This window comes from Eschrichtius robustus, chromosome 1 (genome assembly GCF_028021215.1).
Source record: "Eschrichtius robustus isolate mEscRob2 chromosome 1, mEscRob2.pri, whole genome shotgun sequence".
Taxonomy (NCBI): domain Eukaryota; kingdom Metazoa; phylum Chordata; class Mammalia; order Artiodactyla; family Eschrichtiidae; genus Eschrichtius; species Eschrichtius robustus.
Window position 1 is genome coordinate 143,208,783 of NC_090824.1, and position 16,505 is coordinate 143,225,287.

General features: G+C 55.4%; 6 non-coding genes across 6 annotated transcripts; all 6 read left to right on the forward strand.

Annotated features, from left to right (window-relative positions):
• Positions 1–2,364: 2,364 nt before the first annotated feature.
• Positions 2,365–2,457, forward strand: LOC137750118 (small nucleolar RNA SNORD116). The gene has a single exon (XR_011070375.1). It is a non-coding gene; the product is annotated as a small nucleolar RNA SNORD116 (small nucleolar RNA).
• A 2,633-nt stretch (positions 2,458–5,090) lies between these two features.
• On the forward strand, positions 5,091–5,183 carry LOC137777185 (small nucleolar RNA SNORD116). Its single transcript, XR_011076455.1, has one exon. It is a non-coding gene; the product is annotated as a small nucleolar RNA SNORD116 (small nucleolar RNA).
• A 2,634-nt stretch (positions 5,184–7,817) lies between these two features.
• LOC137750771 (small nucleolar RNA SNORD116) lies at positions 7,818–7,910 on the forward strand. The gene has a single exon (XR_011070560.1). It is a non-coding gene; the product is annotated as a small nucleolar RNA SNORD116 (small nucleolar RNA).
• Positions 7,911–10,545: 2,635 nt separating this feature from the next.
• On the forward strand, positions 10,546–10,638 carry LOC137778709 (small nucleolar RNA SNORD116). Its single transcript, XR_011076980.1, has one exon. It is a non-coding gene; the product is annotated as a small nucleolar RNA SNORD116 (small nucleolar RNA).
• Positions 10,639–13,274: 2,636 nt separating this feature from the next.
• On the forward strand, positions 13,275–13,367 carry LOC137750780 (small nucleolar RNA SNORD116). Its single transcript, XR_011070571.1, has one exon. It is a non-coding gene; the product is annotated as a small nucleolar RNA SNORD116 (small nucleolar RNA).
• A 2,635-nt stretch (positions 13,368–16,002) lies between these two features.
• Positions 16,003–16,095, forward strand: LOC137777461 (small nucleolar RNA SNORD116). Its single transcript, XR_011076533.1, has one exon. It is a non-coding gene; the product is annotated as a small nucleolar RNA SNORD116 (small nucleolar RNA).
• Positions 16,096–16,505: the final 410 nt, after the last annotated feature.

Genomic DNA, 16,505 nt, shown 5'->3' on the forward strand with positions numbered 1-16,505 from the left:
TGTTTTGACCAGGATCACGCTTTGTGAATGCCGCTTCGGTGGTTGATTTTGGGAGCCAAAATGAGCAAGGTTCCCTGGTTGGAGCCTGGAGCCTCAGGCCAGGCCTGTGGCCCTCTCTGTTGTCGTGTTTGGTGCGGTGAGGTTCTTGAGTGCCCGGTGGGGCTGGAGCAGTGGGCGGGGGTGGGATGGAGTTTGGTGATGGCGGAAGGGGGCTGATGGATTAGGCCTCGCTGCTGCCCCTGAAGCTGCCAGCACACTGTTGGCGCTAAGTGGATCATCGTGGAGTGGGGTGAGGATCGAGTGCTGCATTTAAGCCTGCATAGTGGCTTCTGCCCTGGAGAGAAAGGTAAGGTATCATGAGGACAGGTCCTGTGTGATGTCGTGGGATGGGCTGTCATCATTGGGTTGCAGGCGCTGACCTCGGCTTCCCAAGGATATGTCTTGTTCGTGATGGCCTGGCATCAGCTGCCTATGGTGGGGATGGCTTTGGCAGTTCATGAGGATGCAGTGAGGTAGGTTACCTGTGAAGAGTTGCAATCCCGTTTCCAGAGGAGTGACTCCCCACGGGTGTCTTGCGGGACATAGAGAAGATGGACATGCTGAGGCATCTGTGCCGGCCTTCTTGGGGGTATGTGAGTTATGCAAAAAAGCCCTTGGGTCGCTCTTTTCCCACTTTTGGGAATGTGCAAAGCGATAGTGTTTCTGCCGGAGGGCATGACGCGGCCGGCCCGTATGGCATGCAGGCCTTTCGAATAGCCAGAGCTTTATCCAGAGCAGTCCGTTGGCGGGGCAGAGAAGGGGGCAGTGTTGCCATGCTTGGTTCGCTGCCAAGGCCAGCCACTCTTCCCTTTCAGGCTTCCAAGTGCCCTCACATGGCAGAGGTCTTCCGTTGCTAGTCTGTCTGTGGTCCTCGGGGACCATGCCTTTGATCACTCTGAGTTCCTCAGTGGTGTCACTGTGGCAGTGGAGAATTTCCAGGATGCATCAGGTGGGATCAGCATCTTCAAAGCAGACAGTCCTGCGGTCTGTCTTCCCTGGTGTTCAGTGTTCCCGTGTTCGGAAGATGTCTGTGCCTTCCAGTAGGGACGCGTCGCCCTGCTGGCTGGAGTAGGGCACGTTGGACGAGGCTGTTGAGCGTTTGAGCGGTTCCTTAGGGGTCAGGGCCGCGAACCTTGCAGGATGGGAGCTGCCTGAGACATGGCCGGGAAGGTGGCCTAGTTTCCGCTGTGGGGTTGCAACGTGGGTCATGGCTGCTGAAGCCCACTGCTTCCTGTGGTGGGCATTCCCACGGGTCAAAGGAAAGTGATTAGGCCTAGTTGGCAAGAAGTTGCACTTTGTTCGATGTTCTTTAGCCCTTTGAGTTGTTTCAGGCTGCATCTTGCCAGTAGAATGCTGTAGGTCGGTGTCGGGTCAACCATGGGCGTTCCCTTGCTTCCAAAATGTTGGGAGTGACCCCAAGTTCACATCAGATGTGCTGGTAGCTGGCAGGTTCTCGAGTTGCACGTAGATGTCACACCCACGGCCGGGAGGCAGGTCTCGTCCAGTCTTTGTGCTGTGGTCAGAAGGCGTGGCTGTGGGAGAGCGGGAGTCCGTGGAGTATTTCAACAGCCCCTGGGGGTTAAAGTTTGCATGCGGTCTCTGGAAGCTGACAGGGGGCTTTCTCCTTTCAGTTGGGGGTCTAGACAGGGTGTTGTGTATAAACTATGGCGTTTACTGTTGGACACCTCTTCACAGGGCTACAGGGACACACAGAGACCAAGACGCATAGTCAGGGGCACACAGAGTAACGCACAAGAGCGTCTGCGTACTCAGTCACAGTCACACGCGTGAACACAGAAATACAGCCTCTCACACACCGGCCAATGTATGTGCCTAACTTCCTGCAGTCGTACTATCAGACATGCAGTCAATTCTCGGTAAGGGATAGAGGTCCTTGGGAAGCAGTTTCAGAGCTCAAGCCCAGGTAAATGTTTGTATGGATCATGTCCTGTGAGGACACAAGTCCACTTCCCAGGTGCAGTTGCTGGGCAAGCCTCGCCGTCGGCAAAAACAAGAAGTTCTTCGTGTGCCCTGATGACTGGAGGTGCTAAGAAGAACTGGAAAAAGTGAGGCGGGGCCATGTTCCCGAGCATGGTCGGGGATAACTCAGGATGGTAGGTATTCAACCACCCCAGGATGTGCCATTAGATATTAGGTTTTCCTCAGATGGGCCCAATGGATGTAAGAGTGGTTTGATTGTTTGTCATGTTGAGTGGCCTGAGGGCTGTGGATTCCCCAGGCTTTTGGGGTACGCCAGGCTCATGACTCCCCTGCAGAGCCCGGCGCACTGCCCGGTTGTGTTCTGCCGCATCCCAGCATGTGCTTGGATAGATGATGACACCCTTGTATGCATTCCTTGGAAACTCTGAACAACATGGGTGAGAACACTCTACCGTATTCTCATCGAAACTGACGTTCAGCACGTTTCCTCTCTCGGGTGTAGGGGACTGTTAGGAGTGAAGGCCAGTGTCCCCTGCCGACATGCACGCAAACACCACCAAGGACTCCAGTATTGGAGGGGCTCCTGACTGAGGGTCGACCGTGTCTGCCCATAAGCTGGGTCATCTGAATCCGCGGTCCCTGCTAAAAGGCCGTGAGGGAATGCAAGGGGGCAGGCTCTCCTGCTAGTGTTCAGAGTCGGAGTGTGTGCTGGTGTGGGCCCAGTGAGCTTTCAGCTTGGAGAAATGTGTTTTGACCAGGATCACGCTTTGTGCATGCCGCTTCGGTGGTTGATTTTGGAAGCCAAAATGAGCAAGGTTCCCTGGTTGGAGCCTGGAGCCTCAGGCCAGGCCTGTGGCCCTCTCTGTTGTTGTGTTTGGTGCGGTGAGGTTCTTGAGTGCCCGGTGGGGCTGGAGCAGTGGGCGGCGGTGGGATTGAGTTTGGTGATGGCGGAAGGGGGCTGATGGATTAGGCCTCGCTGCTGCCCCTGAAGCTGCCAGCACACTGTTGGCGCTAAGTGGATCATCGTGGAGTGGGGTGAGGATCGAGTGCTGCATTTAAGCCTGCGTAGTGGCTGCTGCCCTGGCGAGAAAGGTAAGGTATGATGAGGACAGGTCCTGTGTGATGTCGTGGGATGGGCTGTCATCATTGGGTTGCAGGCGCTGGCTTCGGCTTCCCAAGGATGTGTCTTGTACGTGATGGCCTGGCATCAGCTGCCTATGGTGGGGATGGCTTTGGCAGTTCATGAGGATGCAGTGAGGTAGGTTACCTGTGAAGAGTTGCAATCCCGTTTCCAGAGGAGTGACTCCCCACGGGTGTCTTACGGGACATAGAGAAGATGGACATGCTGAGGCATCTGTGCCTGCCTTCTTGGGGGTAGGTGAGTTATGCAAACAAGCCCTTTGGTCGCTCTTTTCCCACTTTTGGGAATGTGCAAAGCGATAGTGTTTCTGCCGGAGGGCATGACGCGGCCGGCCCGTGTGGCATGCAGGCCTTTCGAATAGCCAGAGCTTTATCCAGAGCAGTCCGCTGGCGGGACAGAGACGGGGGCACTGTTGCCATCCCTGGTGCGCTGCCAAGGCCAGCCACTCTTCCCTTTCAGGCTTCCAAGTGCCCTCACATGGCAGAGGTCTTCCATTGCAAGTCTGTCTGTGGTCCTCGGGGACCATGCCTTTGATCACTCTGAGTTCCTCAGTGGTGTCACTGTGGCAGTGGAGAATTTCCAGGATGCATCAGGTGGGATCAGCATCTTCAAAGCAGACAGTCCTGCGGTCTGTCTTCCCTGGTGTTCAGTGTTCCCGTGTTCGGAAGATGTCTGTGGCTTCCAGTAGGGACGTGTCGCCCTGCTGGCTGGATTAGGGCACGTTGGACGAGGCTGTTGAGCGTTTGAGCGGTTCCTTAGGGGTCAGGGCCGCGAACCTTGCAGGATGGGAGCTGCCTGAGACATGGCCGGGAAGGTGGCCTAGTTTCCGCTGTGGGGCTCCAACATGGGTCATGGCTGCTGAAGCCCACTGCCTCCTGTGGTGGGCATTCCCACGGGTCAAAGGAAAGTGATTAGGCCTAGTTGGCAAGAAGATGCACTTTGTTCGATATTCTTTAGCCCATTGAGTGTTTTCAGGGTGCATCTTGCCAGTAGAATGCTGTAGGTCGTTGTCGGGTCACCCATGGGAGTTCCCTTGCTTCTGAAAGTGCTGGGAGTGACCCCATTTGCACATCAGATGTGCTGGTAGCTGGCAGGTTCTCGAGTTGCACGTAGATGTCACACCCACGGCCAGGAGGCAGGTCTCGTCCAGTCTTTGTGCTCTGGTCAGAAGGCGTGGCTGTGGGAGAGCGGGAGTCCATGGAGTATTTCAACAGCCCCTGGGTTTAAAGTTTGCATGCGGCCTCTGGAAGCTGACAGGGGGCTTTCTCCTTTCAGTTGGGGGTTTAGACAGGGTGTTGTGTATAAACTACGGCGTTTACTGTTGGACGCCTCTTCACAGGGCTACAGGGACACACAGAGACCAAGACGCGTAGTCAGAGGCACACAGAGAAACCCACAAGAGCGTCTGCGTGCACAGTCACAGTCACACGCGTGAACACAGAAATACAGCCTCTCACACACCGGCCAATGTATGTGCCTAACTTCCTGCAGTCGTACTATCAGACATGTAGTCAATTCTCGGTAAGGGATAGAGGTCCTGGGGAAGCAGTTTCAGAGCTCAAGCCCAGGTAAATGTTGGTATGGATCATGTCCTTTGAGGACACCAGTCCACTTCCCAGGTGCAGTTGCTGGGCAAGCCTCGCCGTCGGCAAAAACAAGAAGATCTTCGTGTGCTCTGATGACTGGAGGTGCTAAGAAGAACTGGAAAAACTCAGGCGGGGCCATGTTCCCGAGCATGGTCGCGGATAACTCAGGATGGTAGGTATTCAACCACCCCAAGATGTGCCATTAGATATTAGGTTTTCCTGAGATGGGCCCAATGGCTGCAAGAGTGGCTTGATTGTTCGTCTTGTTGAGTGGCCTGAGGGCTGTGGATTCTACAGGCTTTTGGGGTACCCCAGGCTCATGACTCCCCTGTAGAGCCCGGCGCACTGCCCGGTTGTGTTCTGCAGCATCCCAGCATGTGCTTGGATCGATGATGAAACCCTTGTATGCATTCCTTGGAAACTCTGAACAAAATGGGTGACAACACTCTACCGTATCCTTATCGAAACTGAGGTTCAGCACGTTTCCTCTCTCGGGTGTAGGGGACTGTTAGGAGTGAAGGCCAGTGTCCCCTGCCGACATGCACGCAAACACCACCAAGGACTCCAGTATTGGAGGGGCTCCTGACTGAGGGTCGACCGTGTCTGCCCATAAGCTGGGTCATCTATGAATCCGCGGTCCCTGCTAAAAGGCCGTGAGGGATTGCAAGGGGGCAGGCTCTCCTGCTAGTGTTCAGAGTCGGAATGTGTGCTGGTGTGGGCCCAGTCAGCTTTCAGTTTGGAGAAGTGTGTTTTGACCAGGATCACGCTTTGTGCATGCCGCTTCGGTGGTTGATTTTGGAAGCCAAAATGAGCAAGGTTCCCTGGTTGGAGCCTGGAGCCTCAGGCCAGGCCTGTGGCCCTCTCTGTTGTTGTGTTTGGTGCGGTGAGGTCCTTGAGTGCCCGGTGGGGCTGGAGCAGTGGGCGGGGGTGGGATGGATTTTGGTGATGGCGGAAGGGGGCTGATGGATTAGGCCTCGCTGCTGCCCCTGAAGCTGCCAGCACACTGTTGGCTCTAAGTGGATCATCGTGGAGTGGGGTGAGGATCGAGTGCTGCATTTAAGCCTGCGTAGTGGCTGCTGCCCTGGAGAGAAAGGTAAGGTATCATGAGGACAGGTCCTGTGTGATGTCGTGGGATGGGCTGTCATCATTTGGTTGCAGGCGCTGGCCTCGGCTTCCCAAGGATGTGTCTTGTTCGTGATGGCCTGGCATCAGCTGCCTATGGTGGTGATGGATTTGGCAGTTCATGAGGATGCAGTGAGGTAGGTTACCTGTGAAGAGTTGCAATCCCGTTTCCAGAGGAGTGACTCCCCACGGTGTCTTGCGGGACATAGAGAAGATGGACATGCTGAGGCATCTGTGCCGGCCTTCTTGGGGGTAGGTGAGTTATGCAAACAAGCCCTTGGGTCGCTCTTTTCCCACTTTTGGGAATGTGCAAAGCGATAGTGTTTCTGCCGGAGGGCATGACGCGGCCGGCCCGTATGGCATGCAGGCCTTTCGAATAGCCAGAGCTTTATCCAGAGCAGTCCGTTGGCGGGGCAGAGAAGGGGGCAGTGTTGCCATGCTTGGTTCGATGCCAAGGCCAGCCACTCTTCCCTTTCAGGCTTCCAAGTGCCCTCACATGGCAGAGGTCTTCCGTTGCTAGTTTGTCTGTGGTCCTCGGGGACCATGCCTTTGATCACTCTGAGTTCCTCAGTGGTGTCACTGTGGCAGTGGAGAATTTCCAGGATGCATCAGGTGGGATCAGCATCTTCAAAGCAGACAGTCCTGCGGTCTGTCTTCCCTGGTGTTCAGTGTTCCCGTGTTCGGAAGATGTCTGTGCCTTCCAGTAGGGACGCGTCGCACTGCTGGCTGGAGTAGGGCACGTTGGACGAGGCTGTTGAGCGTTTGAGCGGTTCCTTAGGGGTCAGGGCCGCGAACCTTGCAGGATGGGAGCTGCCTGAGACATGGCCGGGAAGGTGGCCTAGTTTCCGCTGTGGGGTTGCAACGTCGGTCATGGCTGCTGAAGCCCACTGCTTCCTGTGGTGGGCATTCCCACGGGTCAAAGGAAAGTGATTAGGCCTAGTTGGCAAGAAGTTGCACTTTGTTCGATGTTCTTTAGCCCCTTGAGTTTTTTCAGGCTGCATCTTGCCAGTAGAATGCTGTAGGTCGGTTTCGGGTCAACCATGGGCGTTCCCTTGCTTCCAAAATGTTGGGAGTGACCCCAAGTTCACATCACATGTGCTGGTAGCTGGCAGGTTCTCGAGTTGAACGTAGATGTCACAGCCACGGCTGGGAGGAAGGTCTCATCCAGTCTTTGTGCTCTGGTCAGAAGGCGTGGCTGTGGGAGAGCGGGAGTCCGTGGAGTATTTCAACAGCCCCTGGGGGTTAAAGTTTGCATGCGGCCTCTGGAAGCTGACAGGGGGCTTTCTCCTTTCAGTTGGGGGTCTAGACAGGGTGTTGTGTATAAACTATGACGTTTACTGTTGGACACCTCTTCACAGGGCTACAGGGACACACAGAGACCAAGACGCATAGTCAGGGGCACACAGAGTAACGCACAAGAGCGTCTGCGTACTCAGTCACAGTCACACGCGTGAACACAGAAATACAGCCTCTCACACACCGGCCAATGTATGTGCCTAACTTCCTGCAGTCGTACTATCAGACATGCAGTCAATTCTCGGTAAGGGATAGAGGTTCTTGGGAAGCAGTTTCAGAGCTCAAGCCCAGGTAAATGTTTGTATGGATCATGTCCTGTGAGGACACCAGTCCACTTCCCAGGTGCAGTTGCTGGGCAAGCCTCGCCGTCGGCAAAAACAAGAAGATCTTCGTGTGCCCTGATGACTGGAGGTGCTAAGAAGAACTGGAAATAGTGAGGCGGGGCCATGTTCCCGAGCATGGTCGGGGATAACTCAGGATGGTAGGTATTCAACCACCCCAGGATGTGCCATTAGATATTAGGTTTTCCTCAGATGGGCCCAATGGATGTAAGAGTGGTTTGATTGTTTGTCTTGTTGAGTGGCCTGAGGGCTGTGGATTCCCCAGGCTTTTGGGGTACGCCAGGCTCATGACTCCCCTGCAGAGCCCGGCGCACTGCCCGGTTGTGTTCTGCCGCATCCCAGCATGTGCTTGGATAGATGATGACACCCTTGTATGCATTCCTTGGAAACTCTGAACAACATGGGTGAGAACACTCTACCGTATCCTTATCGAAACTGAGGTTCAGCACGTTTCCTCTCTCGGGTGTAGGGGACTGTTAGGAGTGAAGGCCAGTTTCCCCTGCCGACATGCACGCAAACACCACCAAGGACTCCAGTATTGGAGGGGCTCCTGACTGAGGGTCGACAGTGTCTGCCCAGAAGCTGGGTCATCTATAAATCCGCGGTCCCTGCTAAAAGGCCGTGAGGGAATGCAAGGGGGCAGGCTCTCCTGCTAGTCTTCATAGTCGGAGTGTGTGCTGGTGTGGGCCCAGTGAGCTTTCAGCTTGGAGAAGTGTGTTTTCACCAGGATCACGCTTTGTGCATGCCGCTTCGGTGGTTGATTTTGGGAGCCAAAATGAGCAAGGTTCCCTGGTTGGAGCCTGGAGCCTCAGGCCAGGCCTGTGGCCCTCTCTGTTGTCGTGTTTGGTGCGGTGAGGTTCTTGAGTGCCCGGGGGGCTGGAGCAGTGGGCGGGGGTGGGATGGAGTTTGGTGATGGCGGAAGGGGGCTGATGGATTAGGCCTCGCTGCTGCCCCTGAAGCTGCCAGCACACTGTTGGCGCTAAGTGGATCATCGTGGAGTGGGGTGAGGATCGAGTGCTGCATTTAAGCCTGCGTAGTGGCTGCTGCCCTGGAGAGAAAGGTAAGGTGTGATGAGGACAGGTCCTGTGTGATGTCGTGGGATGGGCTCTCATCATTGGGTTGCAGACGCTGGCCTCGGCTTCCCAAGGATGTGTCTTGTTCGTGATGGCCTGGCATCAGCTGCCTATGGTGGGGATGGCTGTGGCAGTTCATGAGGATGCAGTGAGGTAGGTTACCTGTGAAGAGTTGCAATCCCGTTTCCAGAGGAGTGGCTCCCCACGGGTGTCTTGCGGGACATAGAGAAGATGGACATGCTGAGGCATCTGTGCCGGCCTTCTTGGGGGTAGGTGAGTTATGCAAACAAGCCCTTGGGTCGCTCTTTTCCCACTTTTGGGAATGTGCAAAGCGATAGTGTTTCTGCCGGTGGGCATGACGCGGCCGGCCCGTATGGCATGCAGGCCTTTCGAATACCCAGAGCTTTATCCAGAGCAGTCCGTTGGCGGGGCAGAGAAGGGGGCACTGTTGCCATCCCTGGTGCACTGCCAAGGCCAGACACGGTTCCCTTTCAGGCTTCCAAGTGCCCTCACATGGCAGAGGTCTTCCTTTGCAAGTCTGTCTGTGGTCCTCGGGGACCATGCCTTTGATCACTCTGAGTTCCTCAGTGGTGTCACTGTGGCAGTGGAGAATTTCCAGGATGCATCAGGTGGGATCAGCATCTTCAAAGCAGACAGGCTTGCGGTCTGTCTTCCCTGGTGTTCAGTGTTCCCGTGTTCGGAAGATGTCTGTGGCTTCCAGTAGGGACGCGTCGCCCTGCTGGCAGGAGTTGGGCACGTTGGGCGAGGCTGTTGAGCGTTTGAGCGGTTCCTTAGGGGTCAGGGCCGCGATCCTTGCAGGATGTGAGCTGCCAGAGACATGGCCGGGAAGGTGGCCTAGTTTCCGCTGTGGGGTTCCAACATGGGTCATGGCTGCTGAAGCCCTCTGCTTCCTGTGGTGGGCATTCCCACGGGTCAAAGGAAAGAGATTAGGCCTAGTTGGAAAGAAGTTGCACTTTGTTCGATGTTCTTTAGCCCATTGAGTGGTTTCAGGCTGCATCTTGCCAGTAGAATGCTGTAGGTCGGTGTCGGGTCACCCATGGGAGTTCCCCTGCTTCCGAAAGTGCTGGGAGTGACCCCAGGTGCACATCAGATGTGCTGGTAGCTGACAGGTTCTCGAGTTGCACGTAGATGTCACAGCCACGGCTGGGAGGAAGGTCTCATCCAGTATTTGGGCTCTGGTTAGAAGGCGTGGCTGTGGGAGAGCGGGAGTCCGTGGAGTATTTCAACAGCCCCTGGGGGTTAAAGTTTGCATGCGGTCTCTGGAAGCTGACAGGGGGCTTTCTCCTTTCACTAGGGGGTCTAGACAGGGTGTTGTGTATAAGGTATGGCTTTTACTGTTGGACGCCTCTTCACAGGGCTACAGGGACACACAGAGACCAAGACGCGTAGTCAGCGGCACACAGAGAAACCCACAAGAGCGTCTGCGTACTCAGTCACAGTCACACGCGTGAACACAGAAATACAGCCTCTCACACACCGGCCAATGTATGTGCCTAACTTCCTGCAGTCGTACTATCAGACATGCAGTCAATTCTCGGTAAGGGATAGAGGTCCTTGGGAAGCAGTTTCAGAGCTCAAGCCCAGGTAAATGTTTGTATGGATCATGTCCTTTGAGGACACCAGTCCACTTCCCAGGTGCAGTTGCTGGGCAAGCCTCGCCGTCGGCAAAAACAAGAAGATCTTCGTGTGCCCTGATGACTGGAGGTGCTAAGAAGAACTGGAAAAAGTGAGGCGGGGCCATGTTCCCGAGCATGGTCGGGGATAACTCAGGATGGTAGGTATTCAACCACCCCAGGATGTGCCATTAGATATTAGGTTTTCCTCAGATGGGCCCAATGGATGTAAGAGTGGCTTGATTGTTCGTCTTGTTGAGTGGCCTGAGGGCTGTGGATTCTCCAGGCTTTTGGGGTACCCCAGGCTCATGACTCCCCTGTATAGCCCGGCGCACTGCCCGGTTGTGTTCTGCCGCATCCCAGCATGTGCTTGGATCGATGATGACACCCTTGTATGCATTCCTTGGAAACTCTGACCAAAATGGGTGAGAACACTCTACCGTATGCTTATCGAAATTGAGGTTCAGCATGTTTCCTCTCTCGGGTGTAGGGGACTGTTAAGAGTGAAGGCCAGTGTCCCCTGCCGACATGCACGCAAACACCACCAAGGACTCCAGTATTGCAGGGGCTCCTGACTGAGGGTCGACCGTGTCTGCCCATAAGCTGGGTCATCTATGAATCCGCGGTCCCTGCTAAAAGGCCGTGAGGGAATGCAAGGGGGCAGGCTCTCCTGCTAGTCTTCAGAGTCGGAGTGTGTGCTGGTGTGGGCCCAGTGAGCTTTCAGCTTGGAGAAGTGTGTTTTGACCAGGATCACGCTTTGTGCATGCCGCTTCGGTGGTTGATTTTGGGAGCCAAAATGAGCAAGGTTCCCTGGTTGGAGCCTGGAGCCTCAGGCCAGGCCTGTGGCCCTCTCTGTTGTCGTGTTTGGTGCGGTGAGGTTCTTGAGTGCCCGGTGGGGCTGGAGCAGTGGGCGGGGGTGGGATGGAGTTTGGTGATGGCGGAAGGGGGCTGATGGATTAGGCCTCGCTGCTGCCCCTGAAGCTGCCAGCACACTGTTGGCGCTAAGTGGATCATCGTGGAGTGGGGTGAGGATCGAGTGCTGCATTTTAGCCTGCATAGTGGCTGCTGCCCTGGAGAGAAAGGTAAGGTATCATGAGGACAGGTCCTGTGTGATGTCGTGGGATGGGCTGTCATCATTGGGTTGCAGGCGCTGGCCTCGGCTTCCCAAGGATGTGTCTTGTTCGTGATGGCCTGGCATCAGCTGCCTATGGTGGGGATGGCTGTGGCAGTTCATGAGGATGCAGTGAGGTAGGTTACCTGTGAAGAGTTGCAATCCCGTTTCCAGAGGAGTGACTCCCCACGGGTGTCTTGCGGGACATAGAGAAGATGGACATGCTGAGGCATCTGTGCCTGCCTTCTTGGGGGTAGGTGAGTTATGCAAACAAGCCCTTGGGTCGCTCTTTTCCCACTTTTGGGAATGTGTAAAGCGATAGTGTTTCTGCCGGAGGGCATGACGCGGCCCGCCCGTTTGGCATGCAGGCCTTTCGAATACCCAGAGCTTTATCCAGAGCAGTCCGTTGGCGGGGCAGAGAAGGGGGCACTGTTGCCATCCCTGGTGCACTGCGAAGGCCAGCCACTCTTCCCTTTCAGGCTTCCAAGTGCCCTCACATGGCAGAGGTCTTCCGTTGCAAGTCTGTCTGTGGTCCTCGGGGACCATGCCTTTGATCACTCTGAGTTCCTCAGTGGTGTCACTGTGGCAGTGGAGAATTTCCAGGATGCATCAGGTGGGATCAGCATCTTCAAAGCAGACAGGCTTGCGGTCTGTCTTCCCTGGTGTTCAGTGTTCCCGTGTTCGGAAGATGTCTGTGGCTTCCAGTAGGGACGATTCGCCCTGCTGGCAGGAGTTGGGCACGTTGGGCGAGGCTGTTGAGCGTTTGAGCGGTTCCTTAGGGGTCAGGGCCGCGATCCTTGCAGGATGTGAGCTGCCTGAGACATGGCCGGGAAGGTGGCCTAGTTTCCGCTGTGGGGTTCCAACATGGGTCATGGCTGCTGAAGCCCTCTGCTTCCTGTGGTGGGCATTCCCACGGGTCAAAGGAAAGAGATTAGGCCTGGTTGGAAAGAAGTTGCACTTTGTTCGATGTTCTTTAGCCCATTGAGTGGTTTCAGTCTGCATCTTGCCAGTAGAATGCTGTAGGTCGGTGTCGGGTCACCCATGGGAGTTCCCCTGCTTCCGAAAGTGCTGGGAGTGACCCCAAGTGCACATCAGATGTGCTGGTAGCTGGCAGGTTCTCGAGTTGCACGTAGATGTCACAGCCACGGCTGGGAGGAAGGTCTCATCCAGTCTTTGGGCTCTGGTTAGAAGGCGTGGCTGTGGGAGAGCGGGAGTCCGTGGAGTATTTCAACAGCCCCTGGGGGTTAAAGTTTGCATGCGGCCTCTGGAAGCTGACAGGGGGCTTTCTCCTTTCAGTTGGGGGTCTAGACATAGTGTTGTGTATAAGGTATGGCTTTTACTGTTGGACGCCTCTTCACAGGGCTACAGGGACACACAGAGACCAAGACGCGTAGTCAGCGGCACACAGAGAAACCCACAAGAGCGTCTGCGTACTCAGTCACAGTCACACGCGTAAACACAGAAATACAGCCTCTCACACACCGGCCAATGTATGTGCCTAACTTCCTGCAGTCGTACTATCAGACATGCAGTCAATTCTCGGTAAGGGATAGAGGTCCTTGGGAAGCAGTTTCAGAGCTCAAGCCCAGGTAAATGTTTGTATGGATCATGTCCTTTGAGGACACCAGTCCACTTCCCAGGTGCAGTTGCTGGGCAAGCCTCGCCGTCGGCAAAAACAAGAAGATCTTCGTGTGCCCTGATGACTGGAGGTGCTAAGAAGAACTGGAAAAAGTGAGGCGGGGCCATGTTCCCGAGCATGGTCGGGGATAACTCAGGATGGTAGGTATTCAACCACCCCAGGATGTGCCATTAGATATTAGGTTTTCCTCAGATGGGCCCAATGGATGTAAGAGTGGCTTGATTGTTCGTCTTGTTGAGTGGCCTGAGGGCTGTGGATTCTCCAGGCTTTTGGGGTACCCCAGGCTCATGACTCCCCTGTATAGCCCGGCGCACTGCCCGGTTGTGTTCTGCCGCATCCCAGCATGTGCTTGGATAGATGATGACACCCTTGTATGCATTCCTTGGAAACTCTGAACAACATGGGTGAGAACACTCTACCGTATCCTTATCGAAACTGAGGTTCAGCACGTTTCCTCTCTCGGGTGTAGGGGACTGTTAGGAGTGAAGACCAGTGTCCCCTGCCGACATGCACGCAAACACCACCAAGGACTCCAGTATTGGAGGGGCTCCTGACTGAGGGTCAACCGTGTCTGCCCATAAGCTGGGTCATCTATGAATCCGCGGTCCCTGCTAAAAGGCCGTGAGGGAATGCAAGGGGGCAGGCTCTCCTGCTAGTCTTCAGAGTCGGAGTGTGTGCTGGTGTGGGCCCAGTGAGCTTTCAGCTTGGAGAAGTGTGTTTTGACCAGGATCACGCTTTGTGCATGCCGCTTCGGTGGTTGATTTTGGAAGCCAAAATGAGCAAGGTTCCCTGGTTGGAGCCTGGAGCCTCAGGCCAGGCCTGTGGCCCTCTCTGTTGTCGTGTTTGGTGCGGTGAGGTTCTTGAGTGCCCGGTGGGGCTGGAGCAGTGGGCGGGGGTGGGATGGAGTTTGGTGATGGCGGAAGGGGGCTGATGGATTAGGCCTCGCTGCTGCCCCTGAAGCTGCCAGCACACTGTTGGCGCTAAGTGGATCATCGTGGAGTGGGGTGAGGATCGAGTGCTGCATTTAAGCCTGCGTAGTGGCTGCTGCCCTGGAGAGAAAGGTAAGGTATCATGAGGACAGGTCCTGTGTGATGTCGTGGGATGGGCTGTCATCATTGGGTTGCAGGCGCTGGCCTCGGCTTCCCAAGGATGTGTCTAGTTCGTGATGGCCTGGCATCAGCTGCCTATGGTGGGAATGGCTTTGGCAGTTCATGAGGATGCAGTGAGGTAGGTTACCTGTGAAGAGTTGCAATCCCGTTTCCAGAGGAGTGACTCCCCACGGTGTCTTGCGGGACATAGAGAAGATGGACATGCTGAGGCATCTGTGCCGGCCTTCTTGGGGGTAGGTGAGTTATGCAAACAAGCCCTTGGGTCGCTCTTTTCCCACTTTTGGGAATGTGCAAAGCGATGGTGTTTCTGCCGGAGGGCATGACGCGGACGGCCCGTGTGGCATGCAGGCCTTTCGAATAGCCAGAGCTTTATCCAGAGCAGTCCGTTGGCGGGGCAGAGAAGGGGGCACTGTTGCCATCCCTGGTGCACTGCCAAGGCCAGCCACTCTTCCCTTTCAGGCTTCCAAGTGCCCTCACATGGCAGAGGTCTTCCGTTGCAAGTCTGTCTGTGGTCCTAGGGGACCATGCCTTTGATCACTCTGAGTTCCTCAGTGGTGTCACTGTGGCAGTGTAGAATTTGCAGGAAGCATCAGGTGGGATCAGCATCTTCAAAGCAGACAGGCTTGCAGTCTGTCTTCCCTGGTGTTCAGTGTTCCCGTGTTCGGAAGATGTCTGTGGCTTCCAGTAGGGATGCCTCGCCCTGCTGGCTGGAGTTGGGCACGTTGGGCTAGGCTGTTGAGCGTTTGAGCGGTTCCTTAGGGGTCAGGGCCGCGAACCTTGCAGGATGGGAGCTGCCTGAGACATGGCCGGGAAGGTGGCCTAGTTTCCGCTGTGGGGTTCCAACATGGGTCATGGCTGCTGAAGCCCACTGCTTCCTGTGGTGGGCATTCCCACGGGTCAAAGGAAAGAGATTAGGCCTAGTTGGAAAAAAGTTGCACTTTGTTCGATGTTCTTTAGCCCATTGAGTGGTTTCAGGCTGCATCTTGCCAGTAGAAGGCTGTAGGTCGGTGTCGGGTTACCCATGGGAGTTCCCCTGCTTCCGAAAGTGCTGGGAGTCACCCCAAGTGCACATCAGATGTGCTGGTAGCTGGCAGGTTCTCGAGTTGCACGTAGATGTCACAGCCACGGCTGGGAGGAAGGTCTCATCCAGTCTTTGTGCTCTGGTCAGAAGGCGTGGCTGTGGGAGAGCGGGAGTCCGTGGAGTATTTCAACAGCCCCTGGGGGTTAAAGTTTGCATGCGGCCTCTGGAAGCTGACAGGGGGCTTTCTCCTTTCAGTTGGGGGTCTAGACATGGTGTTGTGTATAAGCTATGGCGTTTACTGTTGGACGCCTCTTCACAGGGCTACAGGGACACACAGAGACCAAGACGCGTAGTCAGCGGCACACAGAGAAACCCACAAGAGTGTCTGCGTACTCAGTCACAGTCACACGCGTGAACACAGAAATACAGCCTCTCACACACCGGCCAATGTATGTGCCTAACTTCCTGCAGTCGTACTATCAGACATGCAGTCAATTCTCGGTAAGGGATAGAGGTTCTTGGGAAGCAGTTTCAGAGCTCAAGCCCAGGTAAATGTTTGTATGGATCATGTCCTTTGAGGACACCAGTCCACTTCTCAGGTGCAGTTGCTGGGCAAGCCTCGCCGTCGGCAAAAACAAGAAGATCTTCGTGTGCTCTGATGACTGGAGGTGCTAAGAAGAACTGGAAAAAGTGAGGCGGGGCCATGTTTCCGAGCATGGTCGCGGATAACTCAGGATGGTAGGTATTCAACCACCCCAAGATGTGCCATTAGATATTAGGTTTTCCTGAGATGGGCCCAATGGCTTCAAGAGTGGCTTGACTGTTCGTCTTGTTGAGGGGCCTGAGGGCTGTGGATTCTCCAGGCTTTTGTGGTACCCCAGGCTCATGACTCCCCTGCAGAGCCCGGCGCACTGCCCGGTTGTGTTCTGCAGCATCCCAGCATGTGCTTGGATCGATGATGACACCCTTGTATGCATTCCTTGGAAACTCTGAGCAAAATGGGTGAGAACACTCTACCGTATCCTTATCGAAACTGAGGTTCAGCACGTTTCCTCTCTCGGGTGTAGGGGACTGTTAGGAGTGAAGGCCAGTGTCCCCTGCCGACATGCACGCAAACACCACCAAGGACTCCAGTATTGGAGGGGCTCCTGACTGAGGGTCGACCGTGTCTGCCCATAAGCTGGGTCATCTATGAATCCGCGGTCCCTGCTAAAAGGCCGTGAGGGAATGCAAGGGGGCAGGCTCTCCTGCTAGTCTTCAGAGTCGGAGTGTGTGCTGGTGTGGGCCCAGTGAGCTTTCAGCTTGGAGAAGTGTGTTTTGACCAGGATCACGCATTGTGCATGCCGCTTCGGTGGTTGATTTTGGGAGCCAAAATGAGCAAGGTTCCCTGGTTGGAGCCTGGAGCCTCAGGCCAGGCCTGTGGCCCTCTCTGTTGTCGTGTTTGGTGCGGTG